Source organism: Dermochelys coriacea, chromosome 13, assembly GCF_009764565.3.
Source record: "Dermochelys coriacea isolate rDerCor1 chromosome 13, rDerCor1.pri.v4, whole genome shotgun sequence".
NCBI classification, from domain to species: Eukaryota; Metazoa; Chordata; order Testudines; family Dermochelyidae; genus Dermochelys; species Dermochelys coriacea.
The window spans coordinates 25,483,386-25,504,201 of NC_050080.1; positions in this window are offsets into that span (position 1 = coordinate 25,483,386).

The following is a 20,816-nucleotide window of genomic DNA, read 5'->3' on the forward strand; positions in this document are numbered from 1 at the left end:
GCTTCTTTAGGATAGATTTAAAGAGACCTGAAAAGGGGTTTTACTCCTTCAAAACCAGTTTGGGTTTTTTTTTAACATACAAGTATCAGCAATACCAAGTGCTCTTTTTTTTTTTTTTTACTGGACGTTGCCTTGGCGACCAAAGAAGTGGCCAGGGAGATTTCTCAGCCCATCACTGAGGGTGGGAGTACTGCCTCTTTAACAAAGAGACCTTTCTTTTCCATTGTTTCCTGGGTGTTTGAGTTAAGTAAGCGTTAATGAAAACAAAGAGCTTTAAAGAGACTGACTATGGGCTTGGCTAACTTGGAAGTTAGAGCGCATTAAAGCAGCCCCAGGTGCCCTAACTCCCAATCCGTCCACACTGGCAAGGCACTTAGAGCTCCTGGACTCTGCAGCTGGAGCGCTCCTGGTATTCCACCTCCACGAGAAGCATAACACTTGTTGCGTGCCTCGGCTGAAATGCCCTAGCGTCAGTGTGAACGAGGTGTTGCATTACTGCGCTTTGATTGGCCTCTGGAAATGTCCCATAATCTCCTTAAGTCAAGTGGCCACTCTTGTCATTGTTTTGGAATCAGCTGTAGGAATGCGGATATGCCCTTTCAAAGCTCCATTTCTAACAGCCAGCATGCTTATCTGCTCTGGGACAAAGCAAGCCCCCGTTAGTGTGGAATTTGCTTGCTGTGAGTGTGTGAGAGAGAGGCAGGGGGAGAGGAGTCTGAACTTACAAGACAGCATGCTGACACACTCTCAGCATCCCAAAAACCCACTCTCTCTCCCCCCCATACACACAACACACTCCCTGTCACACTCCACCCCATCCCCTGCATTTGAAAAGCACATTGCAGCCACTTGAATGCTGGGATAGCTACCACAATGCACTGCTCTTTGTGGCGTTGCAAGAGCTGCTAATGTGGCCACACCAGTGCGCTTCCAGCTGAAAGTGTAAACACTTGGCAGCGTTTTCCCTGCTGCGGTCTCCGAAGGCTGGTTTAACTCCCAGCGCTCTACATCTGCAAGTGTAGCTATGCCCTATATCTACACTATGGACCTAACAGCGGCACGGCTGTGCTGCTGTAAGGTCTCCTGTGTAGCCACTCTATGCCAGCAAGATAGAGCTCTCCCAGTGGCATAATTAAACCACCCCCAATGAGCAGCAGTAGCTATTTCGGTGGCAGATGCTCTCCCGCCAATATAGCGCTGTCCACACCAACTCTTTTATACGTGAAATTTTTGTCGGTTGGGGTGTGTTTTTTTCACACCCCTGACTGACATAAGTTTTGCTGACCAAAGTACTAGTATAGAAAAAGCCTAAAAATCCCTTCCTTCTCCCAGCTGCTTGGCTTTCTTTTCTTTGGTGTGTGTGATGCCATAGCCCTAGCAGTTCTCCAGTTGTCCAAGGAGTCTTTCCAGAGGCATGAGGCAGACATGAATTTCTAATGTAAAAAATAAGCAGAGAATAAACCTTTTTAAAATAAAAAATCATTCAGCCTTTTTATCCCTCATAAAGCAGCCAAAAAAGAAGAAGAAAAAAGGCACAACTCCAATATTCTTTTCTTGTAAGTCACTTTTAGGTCCTTTCTACATCGGGGAAATTTGCACTGATGTAACTACACTTATGCAAGCCCAAAATTAACCCCCATGATCTCCTGCACCAATGTAAAGTATGGCTTACTCCAGCAAGTTTACTGGATTGTACTTACATTGGTGCAGATTGTCACCCTTCTCCTTACGTGCCTGGTGACCAAATGCTTGGACTGTCCATTCTCCAGTATTGGAGCTAGAACTACTGCTTCAAATCCCATCTTCCCCATGCAGCCAATCTTCATAGCTAGAGCTCAATTCAACTGTTTGGGGTAGCACTCTTGTCAAAATTTTAAAAAGCAAATATCTTTTGTCTGTGCATGTTAAGGGCCACACTCTTAAAGAAAAAGTCAGCCTGAAGACTCCATATTTGCACAAGCACTTACTGTGTGTGCATGTACAGTTTGGGTGATTATACACACACACACGGGTAATGAGGCAGCCAGTCTGTGTGTGCGTTTACAGTAGCTAAGTACTGAAATCAGGGTACATCATTCTGCATTGGATCTCAAGCCTCCTTTTTGAGAGTCTGCTCCAACTCCCATTCCAGTCCATGACAGCTCCCATTGACTTCAATGGAAATGGAGCAGGACCTAAAACATTTGGCCCTCAGGATCTCATGACACTTTCTCTAAGAATAGAGATCTGCAGTGTCAATATTTTCTTTTTGCCCGACAGCTGCGTAATATTTCTGTCTGCCAGTTGCTGTTCTCCTATCCCAGTGGTAGGTGCACCAATTCCTTTGTACAGACAGCATGCGCGCACCTCTTCGGGTGAGCGGGGGAATTCATTATAGAAATGCAGAATGTTCTTAGGTAACTTATCAAGACAGCAAAAAATTGCTGCAAAATCCAATCACTTTCAAAGCTGGTTATTAATATGGAAGCAAATAGCAACTCCCAAACTGAGATGGAAAGGAAGCAAATGCAGCCATGGCATTCAGAAAAAAGCATTGACAAGCCCTCCCCATTGTAATTAAAGGCTGAGAGACTAGCTGCTCTGACTGCCATAGAAAAACTGCTCTAATGCAGGATTAATTTCACGATGAGAAATGGAAACAGAGAACCCGAACCATTATTGGCATGCGACAAAGGGCTCTGATACACTTGCAAAGAAAGATTTCAGAGTAGCAGCCGTGTTAGTCTGTATTCGCAAAAAGAAAAGGAGTACTTGTGGCACCTTAGAGACTAACAAATTTATTAGAGCATAAGCTTTCGTGAGCTACAGCTCACTTCATCGGATGCATTTGGTGGAAAAAACAGAGGGGAAAGTAATTACTCCAGCCAGCCAGCAGGCTCAGGCATCAAAGCTTCTGCACTGAAACTAACCTATTTTCTATTTCTCTGTTGAACACATGGGTTTATAGCAAATATTAGGCAGAGACAGATGAAGCACACTGCATGTCATCCCAGTCCCTGGTGGATTAATCCATAAAACAGAGTGAAAAGATCACTGCTGGAACACACAACCTGGGTGCAAAACAAGTGAGATTTTTTAAAACCAGATCTTGTGTGAATTAATTGTCCTCATTCAGCATGTTTGGAAATGCTGGTGCTGCAGGGGAAGGTGTAGGAGTTGATAAAATGAAATCCCTCATCCACTTTGCTTTCAAACCAGTAGCTCAGTGGAGGATGGGGACAGGGGTAGGTTTGGATGGGGACTGGGCTAGAGAACCTTTCGCCCCCAGCTCAAAAGTTTCCATCTGCCCCACATTAGTTGTTACTGCAGATGGCTGTTTGTTAAAGTTGTGAAATAAATCTGTGGTCTCAGTCTAGTGATAGTTGTTCCTGTCACATAACACACCATACTAATTGGTCCCATTGTTAGAACTCCCAGAAAACAGCCCAAGATTCTAACTGGCTATGCAGAATGATCTACTGTCTTGCCCCTAGAGATGGTATCCTTATGTCAGGGTTGTGGTGGAGTAGCTTGGTGGGGGGCAGTGTTAGAGATACTTGCCCTGTTGCTGCCCAAGCTACAACTGTCAGGGCCAGCTCTTGGTTCCATGGGACCTGTAGGAAAGAAAACATCTATATATCCTTGTTGATAAATTGTATAGTCAATTGCTCGACCACACTTTGATTTGTTACAAAACACACTCAAGAGACACTCAAACACACTCAAATAACCAATGTCAGTCAGGTATATTGCTATAACCCAATAATAATATAGTACAGGAGAAAAGTTCTATACAGTACCAGTCTCTGAGAAGCTGTCTTATGCAGTGATTGTGACGTTGCACTACATATGTTTTATGGAAGTATGTTAATAAGTGTGAATATGATGTAACTGGAATATGCTTCATGCAAAAGGTCTCTTGTAAGGTATCATTACAAAGCTTAGGATCTACTGAGTGTGGTCATCGTATTTGTTTGCATGTATTATGTCTATATCTGGAGTTAGGAAAATAAGATATAAACTTGTATTACTGACGTAAACATGTTAAGTGGAAGCCTTAAGGGTGCTTCAGAATCAATGACCTGTGAATGGGTTTGTTTACCGGCCAGCCTTCCTATGTACCTGTCTTCCAGCTACTAGGTAATGAAGAAGGAGGTCTCACAGGATATGTGAACATGTCACATGATAGTGGAATTAATCTTTAACCTGGTGCTTTTCCTTTTAGAAGGAGGAGTGGGAACCCAGAGAGAGACAAAAGATTCCCACCTTGTGTCAAAGCTATAAAAGGGGGTGGAACAGAACAAAGGGGCTGCCAGTCATAAGAAACCCCCTAATTACCATCTGAGCTGGAACTAACAAGGACTGTACCAGGGGAAAGGATTGGGTCCAGACTAGGAAGGAGTCTAGTCTGTGAAAGTAGTTTATTGGAACATCTCTGAGGGCGAGATTTACCTATATTCAGTTTCTTAATATATTAGGGTTAGACTTGCGTGTTTTGTTTTATTTTGCTTGGAACCTTACTTTGTTCTGTCTGTTATTACTTGGAACCGCTTAAATCCTACTTTTTATACTTAATATCACTTTTGTTTATTAATTAACCCAGCGTAAGTGATTAATACCTGGGGAAGCAAACAGCTGTGCATATCCCTCTATCGGTGTTGTAGAGGGCAGACAATTTATGAGTTTACCCTTGGCTTTATACAGAGTAAAACGGATTTATTTGGGGTTTGGATCCCAGTGGGAACTGGGTGCCTGGATGCTGGAGATAGGTGACCTGCTGAGCAGTTTTTGGTTAAAGTCTGCAGCTTTGTGGGCATGGACCAGACCTGGGTCTGAGTTTGCAGTTGGCTAGCATGTCTGGCTCAACAAGGCAGGGTTCTGGAGTCCCAAGCTGGAAGGGAAACTGGGCTCAGAGGCAAATTCAGCACATTAGGTGACAGTGCCAAGGGGGTCTCTGTGACCGAACCCATCACAGTGATGTCACATCCACCTTATGCAGAAGGTATGTTCCCAAAGTTACACCCTTAAAGCCATCTGTTTATAAGTACAAGATACTGTGAAAGTAGTGTGATACCGTGATCACTGCTGGAACACACAAGATACATCTGAAACTACATTTCCACCAAGGCAGAAAGCTGATTGGTTGTTTTCTGGTACCCCTTATCTCTTTGTTCTGAACACCTGTATTCTAGGTACCCAAGGGCATGAAGACCCCTCCTAGTTTTGTACTAGGGTAGAACAGTCATATGTCTTGTCCTCTTCCTTTGGGACAGTCCAGTGCTGGCCTGTGAGATAACAGCATTCCTGCTGCTATGGTAAAATAATTGTATGATTCTGACAGCTTTCTTATCTATTGAAGCCAAAGCTTACTTCAGCTAATGCAAGGTGTAATGAGATACTTAGCATATGTGATCAGGATTAGAGTAAAGGTATAGGCCAATTTAGGCAATATAAGGGCTGTACTTTTTGTGCTTAATGCCTACTAATATATGTATGGTGTGAATAATACACATTATTTTATATATATGCTATACAGCAATTATTGGTCAACACCCTGCCTCACACATTTAGGTATGAAGGGTTTGACAGCAAGATGAGTGACTAAGCAAGAGCTGCTTGTCATTACAGCAGGGGAGGGTTCTAGTAACTGGAGAAGAGGACATGTGGGTTGCACTATTATTAAGAGGCAGAGGGTTCCATCAGAGGGGGAGGGCAGGTGAGGCTAGGTAACTGGGAGGAGGTTGGGCCTGGTCTGCCCCAGCTAGTTTGCAAGGCTGGGCTGCTGAGTGGGATTGTGCTAGCTAGAGCATTGTGTGTACCCAGGAGGGGTGTGTGTGAGGGGGGGAGGGGTTGCTGCTGAAGCAGAGCCATGTGTGACCATGCATTTCACATTAGAGCTGAACAGGGAGCAGAATTTGGTTGCACCTACAATTTCACAACATTGCAAAGTCTTTTTCCTGATTTTTCTTTTCTCTGAATTCCAACTGCCCACATCCCCCCAGTGCACCTGGAGTTTGGCTGTATCTAATCTGAGTGGCTCAGTGATGAGCAAATATACATGCACCCCCCCTTTAAAATGCAATCTACAAATGTTTATCCCAATCCCAAACTGCCAAATTTCTTCAGAATGCTAACGTGTGATCTGATATTCATCTTTGCAGTCTTAGTGGTTGCCTATGGTTGGCCCTCGCTGGCCTATGGGAGGATTCTGGTCTCCACTAGTGTTGTACTCTGTGTACAAGTTCAGATCGCATCTACTGCATACAGAGGGGGTGAATATTTCCCTTCTCTCTCTGGGTTTCCTTGTTTTGACCTGTACCTTCCCCACCATAGTCAGGTAAATTCTAGGTTCTGTGGCCCCTCCCACACCTAAGAGAGTTCTGGTGGGCTCCACTACCTGGGTTTAAACAGGCTGCCACCTTTCCTTAGCACTGAAGTGACTTAAAAAAAAGATGAGTGGGTCCATGGTCCTATTTCTCCATGTAAGGGCAAAAGCAGTTTCTGGCCAGCTGTGAGGATTAATGCTCAGGATGCTCTTTGAAAATGGACAGAACTAGATAAGTGTGAGATTGTGGCATTCTTGTATCAAAGACCATATGCATTCTGGTCAGTAACACAGGTTGCTGTGTAAAACCAGGCTGGTTGGCCCAGGGCTTCTATCTTTCTGAGCTGTTAAATCATTCAATTTCTTGCCATATTTTCTTTTGGGATACAGGGAAGATTAAGGTTGGTTTCACATGTATGCGTCTTAGAACTAGGCTCCTGCAAATATAGGGCCTTATTCTGCTTCTTGTTCACACCTTTGACCTCATCTACAACCTTTTGTCATCTTTATGCTGAAATGTTCCCAATTAATATAGAGTTGTTAAAGATAAGGGTGCAATGAAACCCAATTTAGTTTTCAGGTTTGAGCCTCTAGGTCAGTTACAGAAAAATGTATTTAGTAGAAGACCACTAGGTGACACTTTGCATAAGACAACCAAATTTTAGTTAAGCAAACACACATACAATTATCCCTTACACAATACTACAATTATACTTACACTCAAAGATGAAATGGAACATCAAAGGGTGATCAGTCCACTGACTACAGAATGAAGTACAACCTTATAATCCTGGAATCTAATGGTACTCTTCAGATGTTAATAGGAGCTCTCTCCCAGTTTAGCAAGGCTACTCCTTTTATACTCCATTGTAATACTACTTAACATTAAACTGCCCTTTGCCATTGTTGTATTTCTACCACCTCTTATTGGCTCTTTACATTACACATTATTTAAATTAACATCTGCAGCAATGTCCTTCTCCTATCACTACAGATAGAATTTTAAATAAAATATTCCAAAATTCTCAAAACACTTAACCTTGCTCAGACCAGTTATAACCAAAACATAGCAGCAACAGAACCTTGTGTCATGTCCTTGCTAACTTCAGTTTTCCCCATCTTACTGTCTAACTTCTCTCTAACTTTTCTCACACTAACACCTTCAGTTTCCCAGACTCCTCTACACTTAGGTTATGGGCCTAAGTTAGTCTACCTTCTACATATTTCTTAACCTCAACCATCTCATAGACTACACAGTGGAGTTACTCCTGATTTATACCAGAGCAGATGAGATCAGAATCAGGCCCATTATCTGGATTTCACTCTGCATTTTGCTTTAACACCCTGTTTGTGTTCCCATCCAACTAGTTAGAGAGAGGATACAGGCTGTGGGAGTCCTGTAGGGGGTTGGATCAAGATGTCCTTAGAAAATCCTCACAGCCAGGTAGGTAGCCAGAGATTAGTAAAATGAGCAATAATGTTGATATGTGGCAGGATGAAGTCTCCAGCTCCTTTCCAGTGTCTCATCCACTCTGCAAGATTAGCAACACTTGCTCTGATCACCAGGCTGAGAGTTGATTATGCCAGCACCAGTCTGGGTTGTATGATCCTTTCCTAATACACGTCTTGAGAGTCAGTACCTAAATTGCATGAAATATTCACTGTAGGTTACTCCTTCTTAATCTGCCTCTATACAAAGGCCACCCTACCTTTGCATGAGTGTCCATGGAGGGGTTCAAAGGCACTTTAACTTCATAGCTTTCATTAACTCCCATTAACTAAGTGTCCCCTTTCAGGCAAGCCCTCAGTTGTAAAAAAGGCCCCTTTTCCTCTGGGCTTAGATTGATCTTTGTCAATCTGGCCCAAAGCCTTTAAGTACCACTTAAACCCTCTGTCTTGTAGACGATAAGAATTTGGCTGTGCAAGGCTTCAGCCTGAGCCCATTATGAGTTTTGAATAAGGAGGGCTGAGTAACACAGACCCTTTGATATGTCCACTTATGGTGCATTAAGCTGTGTCACTGATGACTCTTTTCAGTGTTACACCAGCACTGTGGTGCATCCCAACAGGTCGTAGTCTCCTTACAGATGGACCGCCACGCAGATCGATCTCTAACTAGGGCTGTAAGACTGGCTGGCTGTTCAATCTATGTCCGTCACTGGCCGTCTTATTGCATCACTGAAGCATGGGCAACTCATGGAAGAGACACAAAGGGGGGCACCAGCTCAAGGGGGGCACCCACATAACCCACCCCATGACTCCTCCCTGCCCTGCCCCCAGCCTGGGGCCCCACACTCTCCCCATCCCCTGTTACCTGGGGGGCGGGGTGCTCTGTCCTGCTGTTGTGCGGGGAACTGCAGCGGCGAAAGGAGCCCCGAGCCCTGTCCTCTGGCAGGGCTGTACAGATCCCAGGAGACGCAGCTGCAGGGCAGGGCTAGGGGCAGGGCTAGGGGCAGTACAGCCGTGCTCGTGGAGCTGCTGGTGTGGGGCCGCCCTCCCCGCTGTGCATCTGGGGAGGGGCACGGGACCCTTCTTGACTCCCAGGCGTCACCTTTGCATCGAAGCATCTGGTGACCACGTGATAGCTGGTCAGCTAGCAGCATTCCTTGGTAAACGTGCCTCATTGATCTCTTTTTCAATGTGCTCTTAAATAATAATGAGAACACCTAGCTTTTCATCAGTAGATCTCCAGATGCTTTCCAAAGGAGGTTGGTCTCATTATCCCCATTTTACAGCTATACAAGCACTGGGTCTGTATGCAGACAGAGCTGCCATTTTCTTCTCAGAGTTGCCACAGCCTTGCAGTGGCGCTGGAACCCTTTTAATAGTGGGGTGTTGAAAGCCAGCCCCCTGACCGTGTCCCCCCACAGCTGGGTCTGGGAGCAGTGCTGTGTCTCCGGGATGGGATGGCCGGACGGGAGTAATGGGGCAAAGGCTGGGGGCAGGCATGGGGCCAGGAGTGGAGCCACGCAGCCGGGACCTCATGTTCGAGGCCAGTAGCAGAGCCCTGGGCATGGGGCCAGTGGCCAGAGCCCCAGGAGCAGAGCCCCGGGAGCGGGGCCAGCGGCTGGGAAACGGGGCCAGTAGCCGGGACCTGAGCCCAGGTGCAGGGCTGGGGAGCAGAGTCCTGGCACGGGATCCCGGGATTGGGGCCCCGGCACGGAGACCCAGGCACAGGGCCAGCAGCTGGGGAGCAGGGCTCGCGACCGGGACCTAAGCCCCAGGCTGGGGAGTGGAGGTTTGGGCATGGGGCCAGCGGCCCCACGTAAAACCTGGCAGTGCTGCAGTACCCCCCACACCTCTAGTTCCCGCGCCTATGCAGTCTTGTTACAAAGGGCACACAGGCACACAGACTGCTCTTCTTCTGGACACCCCACTTTTGTTCTCATTGCTGGTTTATTTCATCTGCAATAAAAGTCCTTCAATCTGAAAGCTCTTGGAGTACAGAATGACATAACCCAGCTCTACCTTTTTCCCTCTGTGTTTAATTTTTCCCTGACACACACAGAGAATGGGGACTGTCACGTATGTCAAGATTTATGTGATTGTCCTACTAATTTAAACTCTCTTGTCCAAAACCTGGGTAAGCCTATATATTTCCCCTTAAGGGACACTGTCAAAAGCAGTTAGGCAGGCCTAAAAATAGGAGATGTCACGCATATATTGAGTTGTTTATTGTGAGTTGCATACTAAATCAGGTACTTCCTGGGCTAGTTACGGTTGGAGATGCAAAATAATGACATGTTTGGAATCCTTTAAGAAAAGATCTTTAACGTGAGACAAAGTGGGTTCGAACAGCGGTCAAACAACCATGGTAATACCCCTTTAATCACTAGCTTGGGATACATGAAGCTGACAAACTCTGAATACAGTACAAGGTGCAGTCTGCTTGGAGTTACCCTCCTTGCCTTGTTAATGGGTGTCTCATTTGATACAACCAGCCTACACAATATTAGAAATATGACAGTTTCATAGCCCCATAGGGCCAGATGCTGGCTGCAGACAAGTCATGTCAGGAATATTTGGATGACAAACCTTTCATCTGCCCTCTAGATTTTTTTTGTTTGAGATTTGGTCAGATAATTTTATCCACTATTAGCAGAATTACATTTATTATTTGTATTACTGTAGCACCTAGTCATGGACCAGAACCCCAGTGTGCTAGGCATGGGAGGTGATTATTCCAGCACCAGACTGGGTTGTATAACCCCTGCTTAACAGACATGTCTTCAGAGTCAATACCTAAACTGCATGAAATATTCACTGTAGGTTACTCTTCTTAATCCACCTCTGTACAAAGGAACAAAAACCAAGGTGTCTGCCCGAGGGAGCTTGCAATCTAACAATAAGACTGATGTTTTGGGGATCACCAAAACCAGTAAGGGGTTGTCACCACCTGCCTTGTAACCCTGAGGTGCCTTAATGCCATGCTATGGCTCAGAGCCCTGACACCAGCAGCCTATCCACAAGCTCAAGGTCTCACCTTGGCTCTCAGCACCAGCCCAGTTACTCTTTGCAGGGTGACCCCAACAGCCCTTCCAGTCCCAAATCTCCTCAGCACTTGGCTTGGGAGGTGCCTCTCCTGCTCTGATTGCTCACTGTCCTGCTGTGAGGTGGAACTGAAGTATTACCAGCACACTTCTCTAGGTACCCACTGTAACCATGTGTCGGTGGGGGTCACAACTGAGAATGCCAAATTCAGGATGAACTGCTGAGAAATAGAGCAGATACACCCCAAGACTGGTGGCTAATCTCCCATAGGATATACCAAACCAGCAACAAAAGTAAACTTCTATTTCATCACACTGATTAACAAGAAGACATAAAGGTAGTTTCCTCAGGCATTCCAGTTCTTATATCAGTACCAAAAACACTGGATTCAGATATGAGTGGTTATTTGCAACCAGTCTCATCAAATAATAGGTTCTTCTAATCCCAAAGGACCACCCACACACCTAGGTCAATATAACTTAGATATTACCCAAAAATCCCGCTGAGGTCAATCCTTTAGTATCTAAACTCTAAAGGTTTATTCATAAAAAGAAAGAAAGGTGAGAGTTAAAATTGGTTAAAGGAATCAAATACATACAGTAATTGCAAAATTCTTGGTTCAGGCTTGTAGCAGTGATGGAATAAACTGCTGGCTTGATAAGTCTCTGGCTGCTTCCAAATCATTGGAAGGTCCTCAATTCCTTGGTTAGAATGCTTCCATTAGTGTAAGTCCAGAGACTTGGGCAAAAAAGAGGCTGGAGGAGGATAGAGGCAAAATGGAGGGGTTTCCAGGGCCTTTTATATCCTCTGCCATGCAGAAGGAAATCCAATGTTCTTACTGTGAAAAAATTACGGCAACAAGATGGAGATTGGAGTCACATGGGTAAGTCACATGTCCATGCATTTCTCCTAGTCATTGCAGGAAGCCATTACCTACACTCCACACAGCATGTTTACATGACAGTCCACTCAGAGAAGATGGGCATCTCCCATGGTCCATTGTCAACCAAGTGTTGTTTCTTGATGAGCCACTTAATTTGAATAGTTCCTCCAAGATGTGCTGGCTAGCTACCTTCTGGGCGGTACCCCAGGAGCAAACATTTGAAATTCAAGTATAGAGCCAATACTTATAGCTTCAAATACAAAACTGATACATGCATACAGATAGCATAGCCATAACCAGCAAATCATAACCTTTTCATAGACACCTCACTTGACAATCTTTGTACAAGATTTGCTGCAATTATATAACAATGGTTGCAACAATGATCTATATGGTCATATTTTAATCAGATAACATCACACCCACTTATTCATAACCGTAGTCTGGATACATATCTCAATTATTATTATGCTTAGAACATTACAGGCTTTCATAAAAGACCTTACTCAATATATTTTTATGGCACCGTGACATTGTATACAATCAGTTGATTCAAATGCTTATTCTTTTGGTTCAATCCCTACTCCCCACGTTTTCCCCCTGGTGGACCCAGACCTGAACTATCACAAAAACAAGAGACAAACAGATGGATATAGACAGAAGGGGGAGTGCAAGTAAACACTCAGATGATATTGGTCATCTATGGTAGGCAGCGGTATCACCGCACTAGCAGCAAATAATATATTTGATGTTATAATGATGTGGTATTAGATGAAGATTATTTGAGCACCCATATAACAGGGAAAGTAATGCAAAGAATCATTTGTTGACTAAGCTCTTTGGAGAATTATAGCATTATTAATGAGGATGACATTCATCCCTGTGCAGATAGCCAATGCAAGGCCCATGTATCATTTATAATCCCATAGAAGCCATCAGCTAGGGTTTAAGTGTGATTTAAGTGGGGCCTAGGCTTTGTGCCAGTCCTCTCTGCACAGGGAATTTAATCATGAATACATTATTCAGCAAATGGTATCTGACCAGCTCTTTGCTCCACCTGGCCATACAAATGATTCCCTTTGAAAATTAAATTAATCTTCACGCTGTATTTACTGTCCCAGCATTGCCACTCCCCAAGCCTTCAGAAATCATGAGCCAGGCCTCCAAAAACATGAAATTGGCTTAAAAATCATAAGGATTTAAAAAGGATAATACATTTGGGCTCATTTTATTCAGCTTTTGGTCTCTGAGACTTTAGGGTGCACATTTCCAAGCTTCTCAGTAGCCACAAGGGATAGAAACTTATTTTTTTTTAAAAAAGATGAGATTCTTACCTAGTCACATGGCTCCAGAACCTGGGGCTTTCAGAAAATGATCAAATATCCAAATCTTGCAATAAAATCACAATAGTTGTCAGCATTGTTGCCTATAATTTTTCCTTTCCTCCACCCTTTTTTTTTTTAAATAAATGGTGGAAAGCACTATATAATAGCTATGTACTATTAAACTCCGAAGGAAGAAAGAGAAATAAAAATAAAGCCACCTTTACTTCCCCTGATCCATTGATACTTGCAGTTTGTGGATACGGTGGAATTTCTTCCCCATTTTTCTCTTCTAGCCAGATCAGAGCACAAACAAGATGCAATCTGCTCTGACCTGTCTCTTTGTCTATCAGCATTTCTCAAGTGCCCATAATTATAGTAGCTAAGCTCAGTTCTGAAGCCCACAATTAGACATATGTATTTGCAGTGAAGTTGAAATTCATCCCTCTGCAGTGGGCTATGTTTCCCTTTGACTGAGTGGATGGGCTCTGGTCTGTCTCCATTATCTCCGAAGGTACCATGTGCCATTGTGAACAGTGGGCTAAGTTCTGCCCTATGATTTGCTGGATATTTGCAGCCATGTTCCTGCATCAGAATAAAGAGGCTGCATTCTTCTCACCTGGCTCAGATGGGGAAAAAATGATCTTGGCCATAGCCCCAAAACTTGAGCAATCCAGGGTCCCATAACACCTCTCTTTTGTGCATCTGTTTTACAAACAGCAGCTGCCCCCCTCAGAGCACCATCTTCTCCAATGGCTCCCCCCAAATTTCTCTCTGCCTCACCTGGAGTAAGTCACAGCCAGCTAGCAGCCATACATAGTCTGTCAGACGGGGCTAGTCATCGCATTCTCCGGCTGGGTCAGGTGCCATGGAAACAGAGTGGGTGCAATCAGCAGACTGCATCCCCTTAGGCTGAAGCAGCTAGCCAGTATTCAGGGCCCAGCAGGGTTGGGTGGCAATTGATGGTAGGAGTGAGGTCTGTTCTTAGGGTTCACATTTTGTAAGTCCTGTTTCCCTAAAAACAGTAGAAACAAATGGCAGCAGGCAGTTTCCTTGCTCAGAAATCCCCAAGTGCCGCTCCCGTGAGCAATGTGCCCAAGAAACTGTCTCACTGCTTCCTCTCAGGGTCGTGCTCCCATCTCTTTGTCCCGGCTTCCTGCCTCCAATACCCCCCAGCCTCTGCATTTGCAATCAGGGAAACCCCTTGAGGGGCTCTTTGTCAGAGGGTTGTCACTCGCTCAAGGCAAGGAAGGCACTGTGGTGAGCACCGGGGTCAACCACCATCCCCCCCACCCCCAGGGTGGGGAGGAAGGCTGCTAAAGATTGGACCCAGCAGAACATTGGTGGGGCCCGTGAAGGGATTGGGGAGGAAACTGAGCAGGGAATTGTTTCCCCTTCAGTCCTACTGCTGGAGGCAGGGATTGAGGTTAGCCTGACTCCCTGGGGCTTTGGATCAGTGCCCGAAGCAGGAATTGTCTCTGTGTCTGCAAGTTCCTAGCACAACGGGCCTCAATCTTGACTGCAACAGCTAGGAACTATGGTAACATCAATATTAAATAATGAAGGAAAAGAAGAGGCCGTGAATCATGAATTGCTGTCCTACCATACAGGTCCCCCTGGCTAGATCTTCATAAGGTTGCCCAATATTTGCACACAAGAAGCTGCCTTTTCTGCTAGGCTAACATTTTGGCCTGGCCTCAAGTTCTGCGGGTGTAATTTGCTCCCATAAATTTTGCACCCATAAGTCTGAAAAATGAATCAAGGGTACAAATGAGAACACCCTGCAATCAGATAATTATGGATGAAAATACTCATGCTATTCCCATAAGTGAAGGCATTACCCATACAAGAAATCTTTACTGCTTTAATTATACCAGTATTGCTAAAATGGTGCAACCCCACCTGTGGACATGGTTATAGTGGTATAAAGGTGCTTTACCAGTGTTGCAAGTGCAGCCTGGCAAGTACCCCTCTGTACAGTCACCAGTCTGTTGGGAGTAGACCCAGTTGCTAGATCCCACGTGCTTCCATGTCAAATAGATCTAGGCAGAGTCTAGTCTGTTTGCAGCTCTGGGTCTGTAGGGCACACTTCCTGGCTCAGACTGCTGACTGAGCCCTTCCTTGCGATGTGGACTCAGTCATCCAGCTACTCTAGATCTCAAAAATCTGTGTCGGAGACCCCCCCCAAGCCACTGCCAGTCATTTACGTATGCTTCCCCAGAGCTCTGCATAGGCTGTGGATGCTCTGTGCTTCTAATTTAATCCCTCGGGTGGACTCTGTGACAGGAAGGCAAGGGACACAAGCTCAAAGGAATGTCTTAACCAGTCTCTTTACTCTTAAAGCATTCAAGAGTTACAGCTCTTTGAAGACACCAAAAATCCCAAAATGCCCCCCTCCCCTAATTGGATCTCACCCCTTCTGTGCGTCTGAAGTTCAGCAGCATTGCAGGCTAGACAGACTCCCTTCTGCCCCTTCTCTCTCTCCTGCATGTGATGATAGTTGCCCTACCTTGCACAGAGCAGATGTCTGCTCTTAAATAGGGTCTCCCCTCTGTGCCATGTACTCAGTCCCCATGATGTTCACTCACACATCCCTCCAGGACCCTGTGTAGAAAGACCATTTTCCATGGGGGTGGACAAGCAGTTGAGACAAAGACCTCAGTCTTGATGGCTTCTCTGTGATCATCCTTCAACAAGGGGTTAAGTGCCTTTTCTGGGCAGGACAGCTGTTTGAAAGACATTACAATGGGCTGCCCTCAGGTAAGTTTAAACTTGTGTTCAACACAATAGAAACTGGTTTTCATAAATGGATACTAGCATGCCCCACTCTGTCAAGACCACTATAGCTATACCTATATAGGCAGGGGAATAACTACCGGTATGACTGTGTCCACGCTAGGGGTTGTGCCTGTCTATACTGATATAAAATAACACCCCCAACCAATATGGTTATACTGGTAAAAGTTATAAGTGTAGACCAGGCCTAAAAATCGGTGCAGTCCAAATACTTGTGTCTGCAAACACCCGAGTGCAGGTGCAAACAGGATAGAGAAATAAATATTCTGATTTGACCTGTCAATTTATTACAGCCATAAATGAGAGGCCACTCTTGAGAAGGCCTACCCAGATAAACAGGGGAGTTGGTGTACACCAGCCACAACTCACGGCAATAAACATACAGGACATTTCCAAGTTGGGTGCAAAAATAGACAAGTATGCACAACTTCCCCTTCCACATTGCTCAGAATTGAGTAGAAATGGGATGGAACTAGAATTTGTGGGTCAAGTTTCATTGGAAAAAAAGAAAGCTTCCATTCCAATGAACCCCGTCTGGATCGCAGAGGGTCAGACTGTTATGTTCATTGCATACACACAAAGAAGTTAAGGTATTTTATAGGGTGCTTATTCTTTCTGGGAGATTGCAATATAATGCTTCTAGATTATAAGAAATAAAGTAACCCAACGCACAAGACCCCAAAGCAGAACGAGTCAAAGCAGGCTGCTCCCAAAGTCAGCCAGGCACAGCTCAACCTACTGTGTTCTAGGCTAGCTCTTTGCAGACTCACCGCAGAGGTTCTAGATTTCATGCTTCCCTCAGAGAGGCCCTAGCCTGCAAGCAGGACCAGAAAACTCCTTAGGATTTAAAGTGACAGCTTGTAATTTATTTTTTTTTACTACAGTTTTCAATACACCACTCAAACCAATTTCATTCTTGGCATGAACATATGGTGCAAATGATAATATCAATATCCTTTTCAACAGCAGGTTTGCTGAATTTACCATTAACTTAGATAAGCTATTGTAAATCTGTCAGTGGGTCTGTTTCCACCTAGCTGCAATAGCAAGCCACGTATGCTATTTATCAGGCTTCTTATCCAGAAGCTGTAGATGAAACCACAGCTGGCTCCATTTACAAATAAATCATGCAAAGGTTATGAAATTTTTATTCCTTAAAAATTATATGATTTTAAATGTCAGGCTTAGCATGGTGTGGGCAGGATGCCTGCAGTTTCTCAGCCAGAGTAAAACTGTGTTAGTGAGGAGCTCTCTGAAGACAGACAAGCTGAAAACATGTTTTTTTAAAACAATATACCAGAGGTTTAGTCTCTCATATGCATTTAATTGGCTGTTATTGTATGTGCGTGTTGATATACTCCAATTTTCTGCCTTATCGTTACTACCACTGTTCTAACTCTAACCTACAGCAGCACCTAAAGACCACAAGTACTAGGAGCTATGCAAACACATCATGAAAGACAGTCCCTGCCCTGAAGAGCTCACAGTCTAGACAAGACACACAATGGAGGGGAGGGGGCACAGAGGGTATGGCTATGCTGCAGCTAGGGCAAGGTGATTTGCAGCTTGCGTAGACATACCCACACTAGCTGTACTGTAACTAGCTCACTAAAAATAGCAGTGCAGGCTGCACACGTGATTACATACCCGGGGGATCAGATGGGCTTGTGCAGCTTGTCCTGGAGCTGGCACTGCCATATTCTCATGTCTGTTTTTAGTGCGCTAGCCAGAGTACAGCTAGTTCAAGTATAGCTATACAAGCTGCAAATCACACTCTCAGCTGCAGTGCAGATGTTCCCAGAAAGGGGAAGCAACTCATCCAGGATCACCACACAGTCAGGCAAAGAACCCAGCCCTCCTGCACAGTGTCCTAGCCACTCAACTTATGCTGTATGCTTTGGGGGCAGGAACCAAGCTGTGTGTGTTCTGGAAATCATCTATCACCCACTGGCTTGGGTAGCCCAAATCACTGTGGGGCCACATGGGTAGGAAATGGAGAGCAGTCCTATCGGTTTTCCCAAATCATTAGATATACCCTGCTGGAATCCTCCCTGATGTATGATTTCAGACTGTGTTCCTGTGCTCTCCCTTTCCAAGGTTTCCTTGATTTTCTATTGGATCAGTATATTATTGTTAATACAGCGCTAGTTATGACTCCATGACTCTCTGTCACTGTAACAATAAAGCTGGGAACCTGCATGGATGACAAGTGAGTGCTAAGGATTTCAACAAGAAAGCCAGAGAGGAAGAATGGCTTAGGTCAGTGATACTCAGACTGAGGCTCATGAGGAGCAAGTGGCTCTTTACAGCACATGTTATTAAAACATTGATTTAATTATTAACCAATCAGGATACTTTTACTATGTTATTAACCAACTGTAGTTGATAAAATTATACTTGGTCAGTCAGGGGTGGAGTGGGCATGGGGCTGAGAGTGGAAAAGGTAGGACAGGGAGCTAGCCTCCCTTTAGGGAAGCTTTACCCGCTGCCCATGGTTGAATGCCTGGGTTGGCCATAGGCTTCTTGACTTGCCCAAGATCACACAATTACCCTTTGTGTCTTGTTTCCCCCTCTGCCTTTCCTCAAAGGAGTTCTAAACCTACAGAGCCTGATTCTTCCCAGCCTGGCACATGGGATAATCATTTACACACATGCTGAGTGGGTGTAGTAGCATGCTGACTGGGGAGGTTGTGTTTTGCATGTACTTTGTACACATCCAGGTGACTATGTAAGGGAAAGGCTGTGGAAAATCAGGCCCAGTGTTAACTTCTGAGACCTCCAGACCCAAATGTGCAGATCTGTAGCAGTTCCTGACCTTCCCAGACCTCTACATCAAACTGCAATATTTCTATTGAGACACTATTTGAAGTGCAGCTGTACCTGTGGGTGGGTGCCTTTCCCAATCAAATCCCAAACACAGTCTACACTGTGTAAAATCCAAACTCAGCCCCTTGCTGGAGTTTGGCTTTATTAACAAAAATAGAATATAAAGTTCAGCTCAGACCTTCTCCCCAGACCTTGCTGCTCCTAAGGCTTCTCCATCAGGACTGTTCAGCCCACACTTTAGAGCCCAACTCTCCAGAGAGCCCTTCCTACTTCTCTAACAGCCAGGTGGGCTGATTGGCCACCCATCTCAGTGATCACGTCTTCACTTCACAGTTAAGCCAGGTGATCAGCACCCAAGTCAGTCTAGCACAGATGTCAGCATCCCCACTGCAAAGCTCTTTCCATGTTACTGTAGCCTTACTGTTTCTGCACTCACCAGGGTGCGCATCCCATGGTTGTGTGTGCTGAGATGTTCTAGGATTCTTTCCCAGTCAATTGTCCGTTGCAGGAGAACATGTCTGTCTTTCAGGAAGAACTGTATGAAGGGCACTAGAGGACTATCAATACTCAAGTGATTTAGCCTATGCCCTCACTGCAGAGTGGGTTGGTTCCAGTCTGAGTTAAAGCAGAGCATCAGTTCTAACCTTACAGCCCAGTCCCAGCTGCGTCAGCCAGCCTGGGCTCAAAGCCCCTCCAAACCTGGGTGAGTGGTTCATCTGCATGGACAGTATGGGGATGAAGGCTAAAACCCGGGTAAGAGCCCAGATCAACTGTGTAGTATTGACATACCAGTGAGTCAGCAGAAGCCACTTAACAGGTGTTTGATCCTGCTGGGAAAGGGCTAACTGGGTCAAGATTTTCAGGTGAAGACCAATCAGCCTGTTATATACTCAAACAGCCTTGAATCTACCTGCACTCAACCACCCTATTCAGCTATTCTTTTCCTAATGGTCTATCATATCACACAGGCTGCTGCATTGTATCATGTCAAAATGGTTTCTTATTAACTCCTGCCCATTTCAAGGCTGGGTGTAAAGTCGGAAGAAGCTTCTCAAATGTCATTTTTCCAATATCACCTCAGTCAGTTTTCTGGAAAATTAAGTGCTAGCCAGTTTGTGTCTCATTCTGATGCCCTCCTAGGATACAGTAGCACTGCCACAGGGAGAGCATTCCCGAGACAAGCATGGCTTAGGCTAACATGTTGGAGTAGTTAAATGCCCAGGGCATTAGGTGATTGCCTATGGCCTTGCATTGACACAGAACATAAAAGGGGGGATTCTGCTCTTTTCTCCCCCCCCAGCTCCTGTCCATAAACAAAGTTATATGCCCTTTCACTTCGTTGTTAGGAGCTTCCATCTCTGCTGGACCATCTCTAGCACTTTTGGAGAGAGGACTATCAACCCAGTGCAGGGGGAAGGAAAAGGTTAGGGGATGATCTGTTGTATGAAATGCATGGAGAGTCGGTATGTAAAGCAGGCCAATGCCTGCACTACCAGACAAGGAAGAAGGAGCGGGATGTGGAGAGGAAGAAAGTAGAGAGGGAGGACCAAAGGATCAAAAACAGTACCTAGACCATGACCAGAGGCTGAGGGAACAGGATGAAGAGCAGCAGAAGGAGCTATGAGTCGCTGTTCATGCTCAAGACTCCAGCTCCAACACCATCATCAGTACCTGGACTCTCCTCTATGCTGCCACGTCCTGCAGCCAACACAGCCACTGGAGAATTCTGGGGTGAAGTGAGCTATGAACTACGCCATAGGCTGGAATGGGCAGATGTTCCCTATTCATGCCAACCCATTCAACTGGGGCAAGGAGAACAGGTACATTTCTGACATCTACTTCCATGACCAGTAAGGACACACTTTTGCACCCCTTTGAACTTGTGCACTTTCCTGCATTTGTAAAAATTGTTGCAGATAGCAGAGATGCCGGCAATAATTTTTCAAGTCACGGTTATTTTAATATTATTTGTGAATAAATTGGTTTAGTTGTACAATAGTTTTGCATGTGAGCACCTGGGAAAGAAGCAGGGGTCAGGAAGTTATTTAATAAAGTCTCAACCTCTCTTTTAGAGACAAAAACCAATGTCAAGTAAATGGGTTTGTAGATTACAGCACCACACAGCATAACAGGCCCCATCACAGCATCACATCTCTTCACCCACATCACTGTCAGGTTGCCTGTGCCAGACCTG